The 19,808-nt window shown below is 41.7% G+C and overlaps 1 pseudogene; it reads right to left on the reverse strand.

Annotated features, from left to right (window-relative positions):
* Positions 1-2,594: 2,594 nt before the first annotated feature.
* Positions 2,595-3,908, reverse strand: LOC133089899 (elongation factor 1-alpha 1-like; annotated as a pseudogene).
* Positions 3,909-19,808: the final 15,900 nt, after the last annotated feature.

Consider the following 19,808-nt stretch of genomic DNA (forward strand, 5'->3'; position numbering starts at 1 on the left):
ATGCCCACTGCTGGCTTCCTAACTTTGACTTGTCCTAGGGAGTATTGAACTGTTGTCCACTGAGCCCTCTGGGTAAACCCTACACTTACCTAAAGACAGCACAGGATAAGACATCACCTCCACTCCTTCCATTTAACCTGTATTTCTATCTTTGATCTTCCGATGGCTCTGCTACTAGTAACACCGCATTACTCTAATCATTAAACATGTCTGTGAATCAAAGCTTTCTTTCCGTTTAGAATTCTTTTTTAAAGGACAAGACCTTTGTGTTGTTGATTATTTCCATAGTACCTGGAAAACAGCTGATGCTTACTGAGTGACAGTTGATTTAAATTGCCCTCAATTTATTAACTGACAAGTACATACAAACAGCCAGAATAGAAGAGCCAGTCAGCACAATGACATCACATTCCTTCTTTGAATGGCACTTTAAAAAAAAAAAAAAAGAATGTGTAGAACTCAATTTGCAATGTCTTAACCCAGCTTTGGAAAACAGCCCCACCATCACCACTAAAAAAAAAAAAAAAAAAAATGAGATGGTTGAAATTCAGATCCATCCAGATTAGGCAAGAAAAGGAAGGGCTGCTTTGCTTTCTTGCCCTTGTGCTGCCTCTTTTCATCATTAGTAATTCTATCCCTCTCTTATCTGATCATGCTGGGACACATTATCTCACTAGCAAATGAATGCACTGTGGAAAAACTCCCCAAATGCAAATGAACAGGAAGGAGTGCTGATAGTGAAATTAAAGGAGCTCTCTTTTCCCCCTCCCAGTGCCTGTGGATGGAGCAGTTATGGAGATTCTGAATCAATTCCACCTCTACTTATTCAAACTTTGTCAAGATAAACCTTTTATCTCATTGTTCTAAGGCTACAGAGAGGAGATAATTTACATGACAGTAATTATGTTGCTATATTTAGGAGTGTGCTCTCTGCCCATTTCTGGTAACTTGCTTTTATATAAAACACGAATGGGCTTTTCAGAACTTGGAAGGTGTGTGTATGATGCTATTTAAAACATGACAGCTAGAAAGCAGTGCAATATGGGTAGATTTTGCTCACCTCTGTAGCTTTGGGGGAAGATCACAAGAGGAATAATAGCTCTAAAGTTCCTTTTAAACAATGTGTACTATTAGAAGGAAGCTTCTCTAAATTTTATTGGCTTTCTCTTCTCCCCACAAGCAAATGAGTATTTTCATTTTTAATATATTGTGTGGAGCTACCAGCAGTTTTTTTTTTTTTTTAATCTGACATTGATTTATTTTTCTTCATCCCTTAGGTTAAAACAATGAAAAAGAAACTAGTCTGTAGGACCAAACACTTTATATGAAACTTTTGACTTCAGAGAGGCTCAAGTAGCATTCTTTCATTTGTTTCATGGTGCTGGTTAGTTTAACCTTTTTTGCCTCCTCCAAACACACTGATCTCCCTGCCAGCTGGGAGTCTGCTGGCCCAGCTGCACTATGTCATGTCAAAAACCCACGGGCCTTCCTTCCTACCTGGTATCCACAGTTCCCAAAGGATTTAGTCAAGATAATACTGCCTCCCATTTTGAGCTGACCTCTGTGTGAGAGTTACCTAGTTTCATCGAATTTTAAGAGTGACTCCAGGATAACATCTTGGGAGGTTATAAAGCTTTAACTAAATAGCAAGTCTAGTGTGCCCTGACCCTAGGCCATCTTTCCTCCATCTAAACTCTCAATCTCTAGTGATTCTTAGTCTTCCTAGAACCACCATGAAGTTGTCCACATTTCATGTCTTCTTTCTCTTTCACATTTCATTTTAGTTGCTGAGCTAAAGTCCTGAAATGGCATTTTCACAAATTCTCCTTTCAGAACTAGAAATAACTATATCTCCTTTAGTCCAGTATATTATAATACAGTATTGGGTTTTTAAAAATAAATTAAAACAGAAAAAACTTCAATTTAGGGATTCAATCAATGATTTTCTTTATTTTCAATTTTTGTGTAGGGTGGGGAGCACGGAAGAGAGGGGAAAAAACCCCTAAAGTGTAACATTGCAGGAACAGTGTATATTTCATGTATTATAATAGAATTAGCATACTCCCTGATAAATTCCTCAAAATTGTGACCATGTTAGATTTCCAGTGGAGGTGGGGAATCTATAAAGCGGCAGAGCTTTGGAAATCAAACTTCTTTTTACCTGTACTCCACGTGCACGTGACTTTGAAATGCTGTTTTTATTAACAACGTAGATCTATCGGGAGGCATCCCTGCCGCCTCTGCACCAGCTCATTCCTCTCTTCCCTGTTTCCATTCTCTTCATCTTAGTCTTCACTCCCCACTTTTTTTTTTCTCATTAAACTTTCTTTTAATGGTTTTCAAAATTCTGTGACAGATTTTTGGTCAAGCTGTTTCCATGAAAAAGTACTGATTTTTTAAAAGGAATACCTCACACACACACAAAAACAAATGGTTCACAAAACATTCTCCTTTCCTCCTGAAGCTTTTACGATGCATTATTATCACTAACTAGTCTTTTACTATTAAACTTAAATGGCCAATTGAGACCACCCATTCTGAGACCGTTCTTCTACCACGATTAAGAGCAGGCTGGCAGGTACTAGGGATAATATTCATTTATTCTTCTGAGTCTTCCCGGCAGACTTGGTGACTGTACCAGCTCCAGCCACCTTCTCGTCCACTGCTCTGATGACACCTGTGGCAACCGATTGTCTCTTATCTCACAAACAGCACAAGGGCCCGGAGGCGGATGGGCGGAGAAGCTATCAATACAGGTGGGCTTGTCAGGAACCACATCAACTCAGCAGCATCACCAGACGGCAAGAATTTGGGCCCAGAACAACACGCAATCTTCTCCCTCAGCTCAGCAAACTTGCAAGCAATGTGAGCTGTGTGACAATTCAGCGCAGGTGTGTAGCCAGCCCTGATTTGGCCTGGCTGGTTCAGGATCATCACCCGAGCCATGAAGCCAGCTGCTTCCACTGGTGGGTCATTTTTGCTGTCCCACCAGCCACACTGCCCATGATGAACATCTTTGACAGACACGTTCTTGACACTGAAGCTCACACCGTCCCCAGGAAGAGCTTCACTCAAAGCTTCATGGTGCGTTTCAACAGACTTGACTTCAGTTGCTTGGAGCAAAGATGACCACCATGCTAGGGGTGAGAACACCAGTCTCCGCTCGGCCGCCAGGGACAGTGCCAATACTACCAATTTTGTAGATGTCCTGGAGGGGCAGTGGCAAGAGCTTGTCAGTTGGACGAGTTGGTGGCAGGATGCGATCCCAAGCCTCAAGCAGCATGGTTCCACTGGCATTGCCATGTTCACAGGTGACTTTCCATCCCTGGAACCAAGGCATGTTAGCACTTGGCTCCAGCGTGTCGTCACCATTCCAACCCGAAATTGGCACAAATGCTACTGTGTCGAGGTTGAGTCAATTTTCTTAATGTAGGTGCTGACTTCCTTTATGATTTCCTTGTATCACTTCTGGCCACAGAGTAGCTCAGTGGGATCCATTTTGTTAACACGAACAATTTGTTGTTTCACACCCAGTGTGGAAGCCAGAAGGGCATGCTGACGGTCTGCCCGTTCTTGAAGATCCCTGCTTCAAATTCACCAACACCAGGAACAACAATCAGGACAGCCCAGTCAGCAGGAGATGTGCCTGAAATCATGTTTTTGATAAAGTCTCTGTGTCTTGGGGCATCAGTGATGACACCAAGCTCACCTTCAGCTTACAGTTTATCCAAGACCCAGAGCGCCTTGAAGGAGCCCTTTCCCATCTCAGCAGACTCCTTCTCAAATTTTTTGATGGTTCTTTTGTCAATCCCACCATATTTCTAGGTCAGATGGCCAGCAGTGGTAGACTTCCCCGAATCTACGTGTCCAGTGATGACCATGTTCATAGGAGTTTATTCCTTTCCCATCTTGGCTTAGGTTTAGCAGTGGTTTTCATGACATCTGTGTTCTGGCAGCAAACCAATGCTTCTTCCCTCTTTTTATTTCTTTAATTCCCATTTTTCTCCTTTTGACTTTGCCTTGCCTTCAGTGTGCACATTGGTCCTTAGCCCTCGGTGAACTAACACTTAACAGTTTCATGACCCTTAAACCACATCAAGAAAGTCACAAAAGGCTCCTCAAAGGATCAGGAAGAAATACTGCACCTATAAATACACACAGCTGACTTTCTAGGTCTCCTTCAATCATAACTTCAACCTCAAAAAGCAGTTGAAAAGGCCCTCTAATTGTTTGCAACATTTGTTAGAACCCTGGATGCAGTTTGGTCTGGAGGTGTGATTCTGATTTGGAAGTTTCCCAGGTGATTCTTGTCCACACCCAAGTCCCCACTGAGATCCTTCCCCAGACAGCCATTGAAGAACCAGAAATCACAATAAAATGCCATAGTCCGTATGAAGCTATTTCCACTGTAGAGAAAAACTGTGCTTCATGGGAAACTATGCATTGTCTGCACACAGCACACCCTTCCCGTTATCAGATTCTAGCCTTCACTGTCCTTGAGCTATTTTACAACTTGTATGTTATAGGTAACTGACAGACATGCAAATGCTTCCCTGTCTGGTATAGGTTCAATTGATCTCTCTCCACTCCCCCTGGAAAAAAACCCAGTTTTGTTCTATTTGCATTCTCATTTCAATATTCCTGATCTTTAAATGTCTCTCTTCAGATTCTCTTGAACCGGTTATAACATCTGTCGGTTCCGTCTTTGATTAATGAGTAGAATCAAATCTTTAACATGTACACATTTTTATATCTGTATGAGGGTCACGATTTTACCTTTCTATGAAAATTATCTTTTAACACCACTCTCCCCAGCCTTTTCTCATCATTCTTTTCCCACCTCTGATGGTCTGTTCAATGTATAAATCAGGTGATGGTGATTCAGCATTTGATGGGTATAAATAATTTTATAGGCACAACAGGCCATAATACTTTGGAGGTGGGGTGTCCCAGAAAATCTGGGATGTGAGGTTGCTGAACAATCTTTCTCATAGAACAATATAGCTGGAAAGGGTCTTAGTTCCATCTAGTCTCCTTCACTATAGGAACTAGGCCAACCAAAGCCCAGAAATATGGAGATTTTTTTCAAGACTGCACAGATTTTGAGTAGCAACAAAATTGAGTTTGAACCCAAATCTGGCTAATTCCAGACTCCAAAGCCTTTATTACTACAGTCAATCTTCTCTTCCTAAAGTGGGCCTGACAATATGAACCTGAAGCTGACTGTAAGACTTAAAGCCAGAATCTAAATAGAAAAGCCTAACATCAATGCCACAGCAGGCCCTCTGTGCTCTCCCTCAATGCCTGAAATGAAATGACAAAGCAAATGGCACCACTCCTGCGTCTGACTGGTCAACCAGTCTCCTTAATTCGTAGGCACACTTCACATGTCATTTATCCTCCCACGGTGCTGAAGCACGTAATAAATGCTCGATAAAATTTTGTTGAATAGAACTGATTGGAGTAGAACTAGCAGAGACGCAAAGGACCCACAGCTGATTTTAAACAAGGCAGCTTTAACTAGAGAGCGCGAAGGAGCCAGCCTGTTGTTTTCATCCCAAGTTGCACCCTAATCCTTCTGTGAACCATACATTCTAAAAATAACCCAACCAGGTTTGTAGTGAATAATTTATAATCTAGAACAATTATTATAACTAAATACCCTGACCCACTTTTTGCTGGAAACTCATGGTACATTCCGATTGACATAGGAGGACTGTCAGAAACGCTTTGGAGTGAATGATAGCCTATTTTAGGAAATCAGTAGCTGCACTTACATTGGTTGCGCTTCCTTTCAGGTCGGTTTTCAGTTCGGGCGGATGATGCAGGGCGGTATTAACAAAGGCGCCCTATAGCATGGATGCCTGAGAGCTCTTTAAACTGTGTGCTAACAATATTTTTATATACTCTGTCTTTCCCTCACCTTCCCGCCCCCCGCCCCCCCCAAGCTGTTTCCTTCGCTGCCTGAGCTGTTTGGCCCTGTCTGAACTGCTGCTGCTGAAGCCTTTTCTGGCAGGTTGCCCAGGGAGCAGCTCTCCTGTCGATTCCGCCTCTCTCCAGGAGTTGCCTGCCTTCGGTATAATGGGCAACATTGAAAGCCGCAAGGCGTTCGGTCGACAAGGTCAGAGTGCCTTTCATTCCCGCAATAATCAACCAGTGTAGCTCTTCCTCAGACCTGGGGAGAGAGAAGATAGAGGTCAAAAGAGCAATTACATTTCACATTGACTCCAGAAAAGGCTTGGATCACAAGACTAAAAAGCAAAACGGATTCTCGCTTCATTCTGTTCCATTCTCTTTCTGGTCATCTTTGTTATTAACACTAGCCTGAAACCATAACAAGTTTTAGCTTGATGACGTGCAAAGCGCATTTTCCGCCTCCAGATGAGATCTTTCTTCTTAGACATTTACCACTGTCAGCATATTGCAAAAGAATGCAAATGAGCTGCAGGATCTATAACCAGAGACAGTAAGCAAAGGCCATTAATTATGTTTTTAAAAAATGTTAACCCTAGCAGACTGTATAACAAGCAATTGTGCTAATTTCAATCTGTAATCAGTCCCTACATTAGCATAACTTTATTTATTTAGCATTAAGGCAACAATTTAGAGAATATAATTTAGTTGGAAATGTCAGTAATTTTGCAGAGGCAGATCGTTGTCACAAAGCTACCTCTATTTGACCTTACAGCTGCCAGGACTAATTACTTTAATTGCATTAATTGCACTGACCATTCTGGTGTTTAGTGTAGTTGCTGTTTCTCTTTAACCACTGAGCAAATCAACCAGGCTGAATTCTCAGGAAAATGGGCCAATGTTTTCTTCTAAATCTTTTTTGATTCTTTTCTGCCTTTTGAGACGCCAGATAATTCACAGATGATCAGTGCTCTCACTGAGATCAAGAATTTTGAGGAAAGCCCATGAGAGGGAAAAAAAAAAATCTGTTTCTTAACTGAACTTTATTGCTCATTGCTGACTCGATTAAAATACAATCATTTTACTAACTACCAAGAAGCATTTAAAAGATGGTGTGGCAGGTTGACAGTAAGTTAAAAGTCCCTCATTTCACACTTTGGAATGAAAACATTTCAGGTTATTTTTTCAGATAACTGAGATTACTTTGCTCAACAACTTGGATTGCTAAAATAGTCTATTATAAATATAATGATACATATCTATCTGCTTTGTAATAATAATAGCCAACATGATACATATCTATCTGCTTTGTAATAATAATACCCAACAATAGCCAGTGACTGCTATTATTCCAGGCACTGTTTTAGACACTTGACATGTATTTATTCATTTAATCCTCTCAAAAATCCTATAAAATATGTATTATTATTGTTGTTGTTGTTATACATAGGAAGTAATGTAATTCATGGCAGAGCCAGGATTCAAATCTAGATATTTGGCTCTGGAGCCTCTGAGCTTGACCTTGAAGCTAGATCACTTCAGAATTAGATCAGATTCTTCCTACAATTCTGCTACACAAAATTGATAAAACAGCTTTCCTCCTAAGTCCTGGCTTGCTGTCTCTGGTTCCTCATATTTATACGACAGAGCTTCAGTTTGGCAAAATTCCTCTTGGAAGTGAGGCGGCCAGATCTGATTAAAGTCTTAACACTCTCAATGAGTGCAATACTTCTTCAGGCTAAGTTCTACTCATCTCCAAGCTTTCAGCCCCTATATCATGTCCTTGGGGATGCTTTCCTTGACCCCTCATCTTATTATGAGCTCTGGTGGGACCATGAACGTCTCTTTCTTAGCACTAACACCCTTCAATTCAATATTTAATAACCCCCAATTAACACAACATTGTAAATCAACCAAACTTCATTAAAAATAAAAAAATTAAAAAAAATAATTGGGCTTCCCTGGTGGCGCAGTGGTTGAGAATTTGCCTGCCAGTGCAGGGGACACGGGTTCGAGCCCTGGTCTGGGAAGATCCCACATGCCGCGGAGCAACTAGGCCTGTGAGCCACAATTGCTGAGCCTGCACGTCTGGAGCCTGAGCTCCGCAACAAGAGAGGCCGCGATAGTGAGAGGCCCACACACCGCGATGAAGAGTGGCCCCCACTTGCCGCAACTAGAGAAAGCCCTCACACAGAAACGAAGACCCAACACAGCCATAAATAAATAAATAAATAAAATTTAAATAAATAAATAAAGCAAATAATTAAAAAAAAAAATTAATAACCCAGATACCCTGCCTTTAATAGGGCAAGGAAGAGTGGTACTGTCCATTTTCAATAGTTTTACTATTAACTATTCAATCCCACAAAAAAGCACAAAAAAATTCACAAAACTCCTGATTCCATTAGGTTTGAGATGTATATTCCAATTACCTGGTGTCCACAGGATGAGATACATGAATGGCTTCTATCACTTTTTTTCTTTTTCAATTCCTCCCCAGCTCCTCAGCAGGTGTGGAGCCCTCATTCTGGATTTTCTGATGAGTAATAAACCTTTGGACTTTATCCCTGCCTTCATGTCCCCTTTATATCCAGCTATTATAACCCGTGATTCTGGCAAACCTGGATTCTCCCTGTATTAAACATACCCCAACTTTCTGTGTCCATGACTAGGTTCACATGATTGTTCCCCGCCCACATTCTCCGCTCCCCCATCCCATCTGCTTTTTGTTTTCACAGAAGATCTGTGAAATCCTCATACAGCAGCATATCCATATCTTTTCTAGAGCATCTGCAATGGGTTATTCCATCATTTCTATCTCCTTAGCCTTTACCTCCTTTCTCTGACCCACTGCTCGGCCTCCCTTCAACCCTTCATCATCTCTTGTAGGGACCGTTGCAGCAGTGGCCCAGCTTCTGGCTGATCCCATCTCTGTCCTTTACACAGCTGCGTCCCCTGTGGACAACCATTCAGGAGCTCCCTGCCTGGCATTTAACACATTTTGTTTTCAGTCCTCAGGCACATCTGCCAGGCATCTTTACATTTTGAATCTGAAGGTTGTTCTTCTGGTAGAGAAGACAGAGCAAAACAGGAGCTGAGTGATTCTATTTTCTCTTTGTCTTGTTACCATTACATCATAATCTCTTAGAAATATGACTAACACTTCCTTGTCCTTCTTTGCTCCCTACACATTGGTAAAAGTCATTCTTTGTTATCCCTTTTTTCCCCTAGCAAAATTGAGCTTATTTTTTACCTTATTCTTTATGACACTACTCTTCTAGGTTTGTGCTATTGTGTTGCTTTTGTTCTTGGCTACAAGTTCTTTAATGTTTCAAACGTGCTTTTAAAAATCTGAGCTCAAAGGAGAGTTCTCTGAGCAACCATATCGATTTCTGTAGTTTTTCTTCCATATTCGGCTTATTTTTATTACATAGTTAGAATTTCATTTTCTACTCCTTATGGACCTATCTACACCCTTTTAGAAAACCCTCTGGTCAAGAGACTAAACGTATATTTTCTTTGAACTTTTTGAAATTTGCTTTTCCATAGTCTTGAATGCATGTCAGATACTGATGAACATTCCTAGCTTTTGCTCATTTGAATTCTGAGAAGCTCTCATTTTCTCCCAAGGTTCTCAGCACTTTGTTCTAAACCTGCCCTATCTTGAAGATCAGAATCAAGTTTAGAGGAACTGTGTCCTTCAGATCCAAGCTGACCATCTACATCTCTTGATCTGCTGAGTTGAAGACCTCTGTCCCCAGAGGCAGAGAAACGCCCAAACTCCACACTGCCTAATGATGATGGGTGATCCTACCAAGATTTGGCTCCTGTGCACAGGCTCTAGGAAAGAATGACAGAGGAATAGGAGTGGTGGCAGCCTCAGGAGAGGTACCCAGCCTCATTCGCAGGAGGGGAGGCCACCAGGTCAATCCCTTATCTAAAGTTATTGAATGCCATCTTCCTTTGCCCAGAGGTGTTCCTCTGAAGATACAGAGTGGAGATGGTAATGCAGAGGCGGTAAGGGAACTAACATGGGGGAAATGCAAAACGTAGTACAGAGTGTGGAGGTGGAGAAGTAACAGCTATTGAAACTCTTGTGTGCCAGGCTCTGTGCTAGGTACTTACATACACCTATCATTTATTCCTCCCAATACCATTTTTAAGTATGTGGAAATTGAAACACATTAAATACCATTTTTAAAGATGCGGAAATTGAAACACATTAAAAAAGTTGACTGTCTTCTCTAAGTCACAGGACAGGGGATGCAGAAGCCAGGAATTAAACCTAGACCTGAGGATGAGAGGGTAATACAACAAAACAAAACCAGAAAATTAACAATGCATTGCTAATACATATATTACAAAAGTCATGACATTATAAAGAAGATATATGTACAAATCAATACCTATTATGATAAACCTCAAGAAAATATCTATAATATTTTGTTGCACATTACTAATAATTTTGATGTATATAAGTAGAATTTTTATCATATCCATTTTCTTGAAAAATATAACCTTTATTTCAATATTTTTCCTAGGCAGAGTTTTTTTGTTTCCTTGATTTTTGTTTGTTTGTTTTAGTTTTAAAAGCTATTGGTGAAATTTCTTGTGAAAATAAAAACGAAATAACACCACAGTGATAGTCACATAATTCGTGATCCTTAAAGGAACTAGTCTTCTTGGCACATAACTGTCAGCTACACATATAAATGTTCTTTGGAAAGTCTCTCCTAGATGTTAATGGAAATATTGATTTTCCCCTCTTTTTTATAACATCTATTTACCATGCTACCTCCTCATCTCCATTCTGAGCTATGGTCTCTTAAGTGTCTGTGTCAGAGGCAAGTGCCAAAACCAAGGTGACTAAGCTGGTGTCAAGCCAGTTGCAGAAACAGAGAGAAGACTTAACTAATGGCACAGATCTTCTAAGTCAATGGACCCTGTCTCCCCTAATTTCATTATCAATTCACCACAGGAATCTGACAGAGTCAGTATGTTAAGTCAAATTCAAAAGCTCAAAAAGGAAAAGGGAAAAGAAAAAAAAAAATCCAATCTCAGAGTCAGGTAGAAACATCATATTTCAGAGAAAATCTTTAGTATTGATTTATAGCTGCAGACTCTTGTCCAATGGTTTCCTCTTTAAATTAAGAACACTAATGACTTCCCATCCTGAAATTAATAAGCCAAAAGCTGCACAAATTCAAAAAAGGCACTGATTGTCGTACTTCAACCAGGAAGTGCCAATAAGTGGATGCCCAGCCTGTTCCCTTCAGCGACTGTTGTTGATGACGCACTATAGCGTCTTGAGAGTCACTCGCGTCCTTGGGAGGCGTTCTTGTGTATGCCGAGAGGCCATAAATTTGAGATGGAACATCCTGTTTGTTGAGGCTTCTGTGCATGCAATCCAACTGCTCTCTGATAAACAGATTTGTTTGGGAGAGAAGTTCCTGCCTAAGTAGTTTGGAGACTTAATTGTGCTCGTGGAAAGGCGACACAGATCCCACGTGGAGACAAGCCAGGCAGTCTGGGGCATGTGCAAGGCACAGAATTAGTTCCAGAGGTGGGAGAGCCACAGAGACTTGAAACAGAATTGAAACCAGAAAAAAGGAAACAGTTGTTTGTGGGGAACAGGAAATAGATAGTAAGAGGAAATCGACATAGAGTCATTTTCGTACTGAGTATTTTTATTTACCCTGTGCTGTTGTATGCCATCTTTGTAAGCCATGTTAAATTATTTTAAAAATAATGTGGGAGTATGATTGAATAAATGAAGTCTCTTTAGAACATTTTAAGTTAGTTGATTAGGAAAAAAAAAGATTCAGAAACCTTCCCAATGTTCCCTAAAGGAAAAAAGGTGCAGCTTATATTCCTACTTAATTATCTGTTTTTACAAAAGTAAGTTGATTGTATTAAAATATTGGAGTCCTCTGCAACTACCTTGGAATTTCTTTAGGGGGGGGTAAGTCTACCATTTTGATTGGTCCATACATTAAAGAGATTTACATTTTTTTAAATGCACGCTCCTGCAGCCTTCTGTTATATATCTGTTATGGCGGGACTTCCTTGGTGGTGCAGTGGTTAAGAATCCTCCTGCCAATGCAGGCCACACAGGTTCAAGCCCTGGTCCAGGAAGGTCCCACATGCCACGGAGCAACTAAGCCTGTGCCCCACAACTACTGAGCCTGAGCTCTAGAGCCTGCGAGCCACAACGACTGAGCCCGCGTGCCGCAACTACTGAAGCCCGCGCGCCTAGAGCCCGTGCTCCACAGCAAGAGAAGCCACTGCAGTGAGAAGCCCGCGCACCACAGCAAAGAGTAGCCCCATTCACTGCCACTAGAGAAAGCCCGTGCACAGCAACGAAGACCCAACACAGCCAAAAGTAAATAAATAAAATAAATAAATTTATTAAAAAAAAATATATATCTGTTATAGCATTTTTCTTTGTAATGATTCACTCATATGTTGTCTTGCCCACCAGACTGAATTCCTGGCGGGATCACAATGTCTCCAGCACCTACAAGGGTACCTAGAACAGAGAAGACATGCAGTAGATACTATCTGGGGATTAATATTAAATAATACAATGTAACTAATTTGTATGATAGTTACAAGAATTAAATGAGATAACATAAAAATACAACACGTGTCTGAATCACAGTAGGAACTCAACAGTTAGTTCTCTACCTCCTTCTTTGAACTAAAGGAAAAATATTCTTTAATTTTTAAAGCAGTGTAGAATACTAAATACCAAATTTCACTTAATAAGAAATATGTACTCTGTAGAACTTAGTTAGCTCATGAAAATAAACATATTTAGAAATTTAAGGCCCAGGCGGATGGATGGGAACAGAAAAACATTGGGAAACAAAATTTGGCTTCTTTCCTCACAATGCTTCATGGGGAAAATGGCCATAGGGAAATGTTGGTCTCCCTTCTCCTACAATCTCTTATCAGTTCCTGGAACTAACCTGGATCTTTTTTCCATCTTGGATGAACCCCCAGGCCCCAAGACCAGACTAAGGCTTGGCCACTTGAAGGGAGCGGTAGGAAATTTGGTGCCAACAGCTCAGATCAATATTTCCTCAGACTGAGGCACTCATTGCTCTGCACAAATTTCATGGCTGAGATGTCTTCTGGACTCTCTTACCCCAGAATTACCTGGCATTTGCATCTTGCAAACAGACAAGTTCTTTGCTCTAAAGTTGGCTGCTGAGGAATAGCTCTACAGGTGTTATAAGGAGAGGAAGGCTTTGTGAAAGAAAGTGCAGTATAGATATATGGCGGTGGGTGGGGAGGGAGGCACTGTGCACCTAAAAGGTTTTTAGTCAGTTGTTAAGGACAAGCTATGACTTTGGCCTTCTAGGAAGAACGATTTCCCGTATATGGTAAACCTTGAGATTTACCAGACAATCTATATGCTGGTTAAAAAATATCCGGTATGAAGCAAAGGTGAAAGAGATAGTAATTACTGTGTCCACAAGTAGTCTTGTCTATTCTTGTGAAAATTACCATTAGGCTACACTGTATTGCCTTTGTGGTTGGTTTCCATCAGACCATAACTAGCTACAAAAGAGTGAACAAAGGATGTCCCTTTCTGAAAACAATGTGTACCATTTCAATGATTTCTAAACACGTCTCTCTCTCCATCAACCTTCTAATCTCTTTAAATTGCTAGTGAGAAGGGCTTTAACACATCCAGTTAGTGATTCTTACTTCTTGGGTTGTAATTCGAAGAGGAGCAGTGCCTCTGATCACTTAGAAGAGATTTTGGAAAGAACACCTATAATGAGATTTAAAAATAAACAGCATCTTTTTACTGTGGTCTCTGTCTGCCATTGAGACATACGTGTCAGTGGACTTACTGATGGGAACAGCATGGAGCTGACTCTACTTATGAGCGATCCGTCTGCTTACTCTTTCAAGAGGGAACTGAACAACTTTCTGTTGAATTCTCCTTTTCTGTGTCAACAAAACTCTCTGGTCATCTACAGTTCTTCATTTCAAGAAAGGAGGCGTATTTGAGACTCTGAGGTCTTTGCAGAAACCAGAAAAGAAATGAGTCTAAGAACGTCAGTCAGGCATCAGCACTGACCTCAGGGTTTTCCTTAAAAGGCAATGCTCCACTATGACTCTGAAAAAAGGGCTCAAAACACTTTTGGCCTCCGGAGTAGCCAATCCAAAGCTTGATATTGGACCATATTGATGAAAAGTTCTCAGCCCCAGGCTGCACCTCAGGAACATCAGGGGCCTTAAAAAAGAAAAGAGAAAGGAAGGGAAAGGAAGAGAATAGTATAATATGATGAAAAAAAGGCAAACCTTGCAAAAAAGTGCACAGTGAAATAATGTTCTCTCCCAACCCAGCCTTCAGTTTTCCAGTCTCCAATTCCCTCTCATCCAGGATTTAAAAAAATTAGAGCTGTCCAGTCCTCATACCTACTGAATCAGTATCTCTGGCAGGTGTATGTTTAATAAGCTGCCCAGATGATCTATTGCTCAGTCAGGTTAAGAACCACTGACCTTGACAGGGTGACAACACTCCCAGGACCTCCCACTATAGTGGGTACATGATATGATGCATGGGCTTGGGAACCGACTGAGTGCAGAGGACTTCAGAATCGGAAATCGCTTCTTGTGTGTACTTGTTAGGGAGAGGAGGTTTTGCACTACTTGTTTAAGAGGCAGAGTAGTAGAGTTCAAACAAAACAACACAACAATAAAGCAAATGTCCTGCCTGGGACTTAAGAAAAAAGTCCAGATCTGACTTTGCCAGCAATTCCCTGTGCAACATTGCCCCCAGGGTATGAAAACCTGGCTCTCAGAAATTTGTAAATTTCACCTCTCTAATCTTCTATAGTTTGGTGGCCTACCCTGGACCTAGTCATACTTTCTTCTTCCTGACCAATTCCAGTTTTGTTTGAGTATCTAAACCCCCACCCCCACCCCCGACACAGCTCAAATTCCCCAAGGGAAGCTGACCCCCACACAGCCCAGGGGAGAGCCTGACTGGTCGAGGGATAAGTCCTTCCCTCTTCAGGAATGGGTATGTGACCCAAGTCCAGTTAATCTAAAGTGAAGACAGATTGGTGGGAGGTTTCTGAATTGTGAGAAGCCTTGTAATAGGGAAGAATAAATCTGACTCCATATTAGATCTGTTCCTTTTACTTTAATCTTTGTGCTCTATTGTCTGTGCTTACTCATGCTGGCTCTGCACCTTTTGTAAAAGAATGTTGTCTATACCCTGAAATATACAGGATAGCCTATTCTCAAGGCTCCGACCTTTAAGAGTCCATTCATATAGAGGCAAAAAGTTGCAGAACAGAGAATAACATTTGTCTTTTGGAGGTTTACAGGAACATCGTGACCTGACCTACGTGAACAGCTGTCAGAACAAATGATTCCGACACCAAGTTTGCAACAACTAACCATGCCCGTCCCTCACCTTGCCTTTAAAAGTCCTTTGCTCACACAATTACTGAGCCTGCGCGTCTGGAGCCTGTGCTCCGCAACAAGAGAGGCCGCGATAGTGAGAGGCCCGCGCACTGCGATGAAGAGTGGCCCCACTTGCCACAACTGGAGAAAGCCCTCGCACAGAAACGAAGACCCAACACAGCCATAAGTAAATAAATAAATAAAATTTAAAAAAAAAAAAAAAAAAAAAAAAAAAAGTCCTTTGCTCAAACCCTTTGGGGAGTTCGAGGTTTTTTGGGCACAAGCCACCGAGCCACCATCTCCTTGCATGGCCCTGCAATAAACCTTTCTCTGCTGCAAATTCTGGTTTGTTTGGCTTCGCTGTGCATTGGGCACGGGAATTTGTGTTTGGTAACAGCCTGTTCCTCTCTCCTACTAACAGTGAACATAGCTCTGATGGCTACTGGGGCCATCCGCTGGGCTGAACTCTGGTGATGACCTGACACTCAGTCTGCAGAGTAAAGACTAGAGAACAGACCCAGGTCGATATATTGAACCACAGAATCCAGCAATGCTGAAGCCCTCACTCTATCCAGACTTCCTGATATATGAGCCAATAAATCTATTGTTTAAGCAACTTTGAGCTGAGTTTTCTGTTCCCTGAAGCTGAAATCTTCCTGAATAATCCATCTTCTTTAAGTCTAAATCTCTCACTCAAGGCCTTAATTCATTCCCTGCTCTCAGGTAACTATTATTAACTTCTTGGCCATTTACCTTGTCTTTATATCTTTTTCAGCTTTATGACCCTTAGATAACTTAGTGACTATTAAATCACCATTTTTACCATTTCTTCTCTGTCTACTCTTGGCCCATCACAAATTAGCATTTAGGAGCACCGAAGTGTATATATAATATATGTAGCCCAGTTCCTGTTCACAGTATGGGGATACTTTACCCAGTGACAAGTGGAGAGGGAGCATATGTTCAGACCGTCACCAGCTTTGGAAATCTAGGGGTGTCTGTAGGAGATATTACCAATGTCCCATTCTAGCTTTCACTAAGAAAAGGACCTTTTGAATCTTAACGCTAAATGAACAAGAAATAGATTATTCTCTTCATGTGGAATGTAAAGTTTTTTTGTCTTTATCTTGGGAAGACGATTTTATAGGAACTCAGGGGAGAAGAGGGAGGAAGGAAGGAAAGAAGGAAGGGAGGGAGGGAAGAAAGAATCAATTTTTTTCTAATCTTACGTCCCAGGATGCTTTCATATATAATTTCAGTTAAATCTTACAATAAGCCTGCAAGGTAGGTTTATCTTCACTTTACATTTAGGGCAACTGAAGCTTTAAGCAGTGATTTTCTCAAGGCCACTCAAGTGCATGTCAGAGCCAGATTCACGCCAAGGACCGTGCAACTCCAAAGCCATATATCTTCTACACCTTAAACATTTTTAGCCCTTTATCTATCCCCTCAGAAAGGTTTTCGGACTTTTGCAATCCCCTCAGACCATCTCTTTGCTGAGCAGGTGGTAGACATCACCTGGGCAGCCTTCTGGCATCTGGCTGTTGGGCTTCCTTCCCTGGGTATTTCCCATGCTTCTCCTAGGGCCCTCAGAAGCCAGCCCTGTGCCTGGCTGCCCCTCTCACAGGTGACTGCGGTAAACTCAAGGTCACTGAATAAATGGCTGATAACGAGGCTGTGCTCCTGTCACACAGTTCCCTGGCTTGATTCCTCTATGATACTTTGGTGGTCTTGTGGTCATCATATGTGAAATTATAGTCCTGGCTATAGCTGCCAACCTGGTCTTGTGGATCACTGCGATGTACTGAATCGTTCACAAATACCTACTACACGGTTTCTATGCTGCATATTTTCTCTCAGGCAATCTGTCCCAGTTCTTAGTGAAGACTGCCACAGCTCCCAGGTACACACATCTATGTACTCGCTCACAGGTCAAGCTTAGAGTATGAGGAATCACCATGAGCAGAGTGGGGCTGCCCCCTTTTCAGCGTTGTCCCCAGTCACGATGTCAGAGAAGCGTGATAATATGGAGAGAGAGTGGATGGGAAGAAATGTTGCAAGAAGGGAAGAAAAAAGAGAGGGAGGGAAGGAGGAAGATCTGGACTGGTTAAACTGATGGTACCGCTGATAAGATCTGTACCAATTCTACCCGCATAGAGATTGTTGTGGCTTAGTGATGTCAATATCAACACTTCTGAAAACTATATTTAGAGGAGAATAGCTTAAGAAGATCCAGAAATCAACCCAGAGATACTGCCAGAGTTACTTCTGGTGTTGCAGTGTGCCGGTGGTCATTCTTCTTACTGAAGCAAGTAACTGAAGAGAATCCTGATGATCTGCTCTCTTCCCCCAATCCACCACGTCCTGTAATTTGAGGGGAAAGGGGGAAGGAAGAACACAGATTCCCACATTTCATGATCGTTTCTTGTATGACAGGAATTTTCATATTTATACTTCATTTGTTCATCACAAATCCTCTTCAGTGAAGGTAGGTGGAAATTATAAGCTCCGTTTTTTACAGTGAAGATAACTGAAGCTTAGAGAATTTGAGTAATGTTCCCTACCATCACTAGCGAGTGACTAAGTAGAGACTAGAACTTGCTCTTGTATCAATACCAGGTTCTTCACATGCATCATCTCATTTAATCTACAGAACATTTGTATGAGGTACGTACTATTCTCTCAGAGTTCTGGAGGCCAGAAGTTCAAAACCAAGGTGTCAGGTGGGTCATGCTCCCTTCAAATGCTCTAGGGGAGAATCCTTCCTTGCCTCTTCTAGCTCCTGGTGGCTCCTGGTGTTTCTTGGCTTGTGGTAGCATAACTCCAATCTCTGCCTCTGTCTTCATATGGCCTTCTTCCCTGTGTCTCTGTGTATCCTCTTCTGTCCCTATAAGGACTCTTTCACTGGATTGAGGGCCTACCCTAATCCAGTAGGATCTCATTTTGATTCTTCCCTTAACTATTTCTGCAAAGACCTTATTTCCAAATAAGATCACATTCTGGGGTTCTGGGTGGACATGAATTTTTGAAGGACACTACTCAACCCACTGTAGCAGGTCAGGAAATAGTATGCTTAAGATCACACAGCTATGTGGGCTCAAGATCTAATTACCAACTATATTTATTTAATACTAAGTCTTGTTTATAAGAAGTTTAGAGCAAGCTTTGGGGGCTCACATACTTAAGTGGTGGACTTTGCATGGGGGTCTAGGTCTCATAATAGCAGGTAGAAAGGGAAGCTGGAGAAACAGTTTATTACAACTAATGTGGCTCTGTTTGAGGCCCCCTGCCTAATAGGTGTGGTAGTGTAGAAATGATAAAAACCACATGAACATTTGTGGTGAACAACTAGAGCAGAAGAACCTTGTCTTAAGGGCTCTGTTGGGACAGGGGTCACATGCGACGACACACGGCGTGAAGGGTGAGGAGCAGGTCACATGGGACGACACACGGCGTGAAGGGTGAGGAGCATGTCACATGGGACGACACACGGCGTGAAGGGTGAGAAGATGGAATGACAAAGATGACAATGACCAGATACTGTGATGACAGTGAACTCAATGTTGGGACAATGAAGAGAGAGGCTCTCAGGTGTTTACAGGCTTTTAAAATGAGAGTAGGAGATTTTAAACAAATTAACTAAAACTACATTCTTGGATGTCCTTACGTGTTTGATAAGGATATCAATAAAGATTAGGAATTACTTTTTTGGGTGTGCCTCTTTAGTTGAGATACATCTGCAAAAGTGGTCTAAGTTTTGGTCATGGATTTATAGACATGATACAAAGATTATATAGAAATTAGGGAAAAATTCTGGACATTGTGCTGGAAGTTTTGTATCTTCTACGTATTATCCAAATCTTGGGGCAAAACAGCATGATTCAAAAATTAGGAGGTGAAAAGATCAAGGAAAGGTCAGAAATGGGGGAGGGGTTGGGCACTCAAGTAATCCAGCAAATGAAAAAAGCGTAGACAAGAAAACTGATAACGTGGAAATCAGATTTACAGTGGTGGGTGAATTAAGTCTAAAATTCAAAAGCAGTCTTTAGATGCTCTTGTGAAACAGGTTTTTTTTTTTTGACTTCCTCATAAACTTCCTTCTGTTGATAAGCTGCAACATTTTTATTATAGAATTGTTAAGTGCTCCATTTGGGGGCATCCATTGCTAGGCAGGTCATTGAAATCTAACAAAATGAACATTAATACATTTATTTCAAAAGAGGAGGATGAGGGGCTTCCCTGGTGGCGCAGTGGTTGAGAATCTGCCTGCCAATGCAGGGGACACGGGTTCGAGCCCTGGTCTGGGAGTATCCCACATGCCGCAGAGCAACTAGGCCCGTGAGCCACAACTACTGAGCCTGCGCGTCTGGAGCCTGTGCTCCGCAACAAGAGAGGCCACGATAGTGAGAGGCCCGCGCACCGCGATGAAGAGTGGCCCCCGCTTGCCGCAACTGGAGAAAGCC

This window comes from Eubalaena glacialis, chromosome 4 (genome assembly GCF_028564815.1).
Source record: "Eubalaena glacialis isolate mEubGla1 chromosome 4, mEubGla1.1.hap2.+ XY, whole genome shotgun sequence".
Lineage (NCBI taxonomy): Eukaryota > Metazoa > Chordata > Mammalia > Artiodactyla > Balaenidae > Eubalaena > Eubalaena glacialis.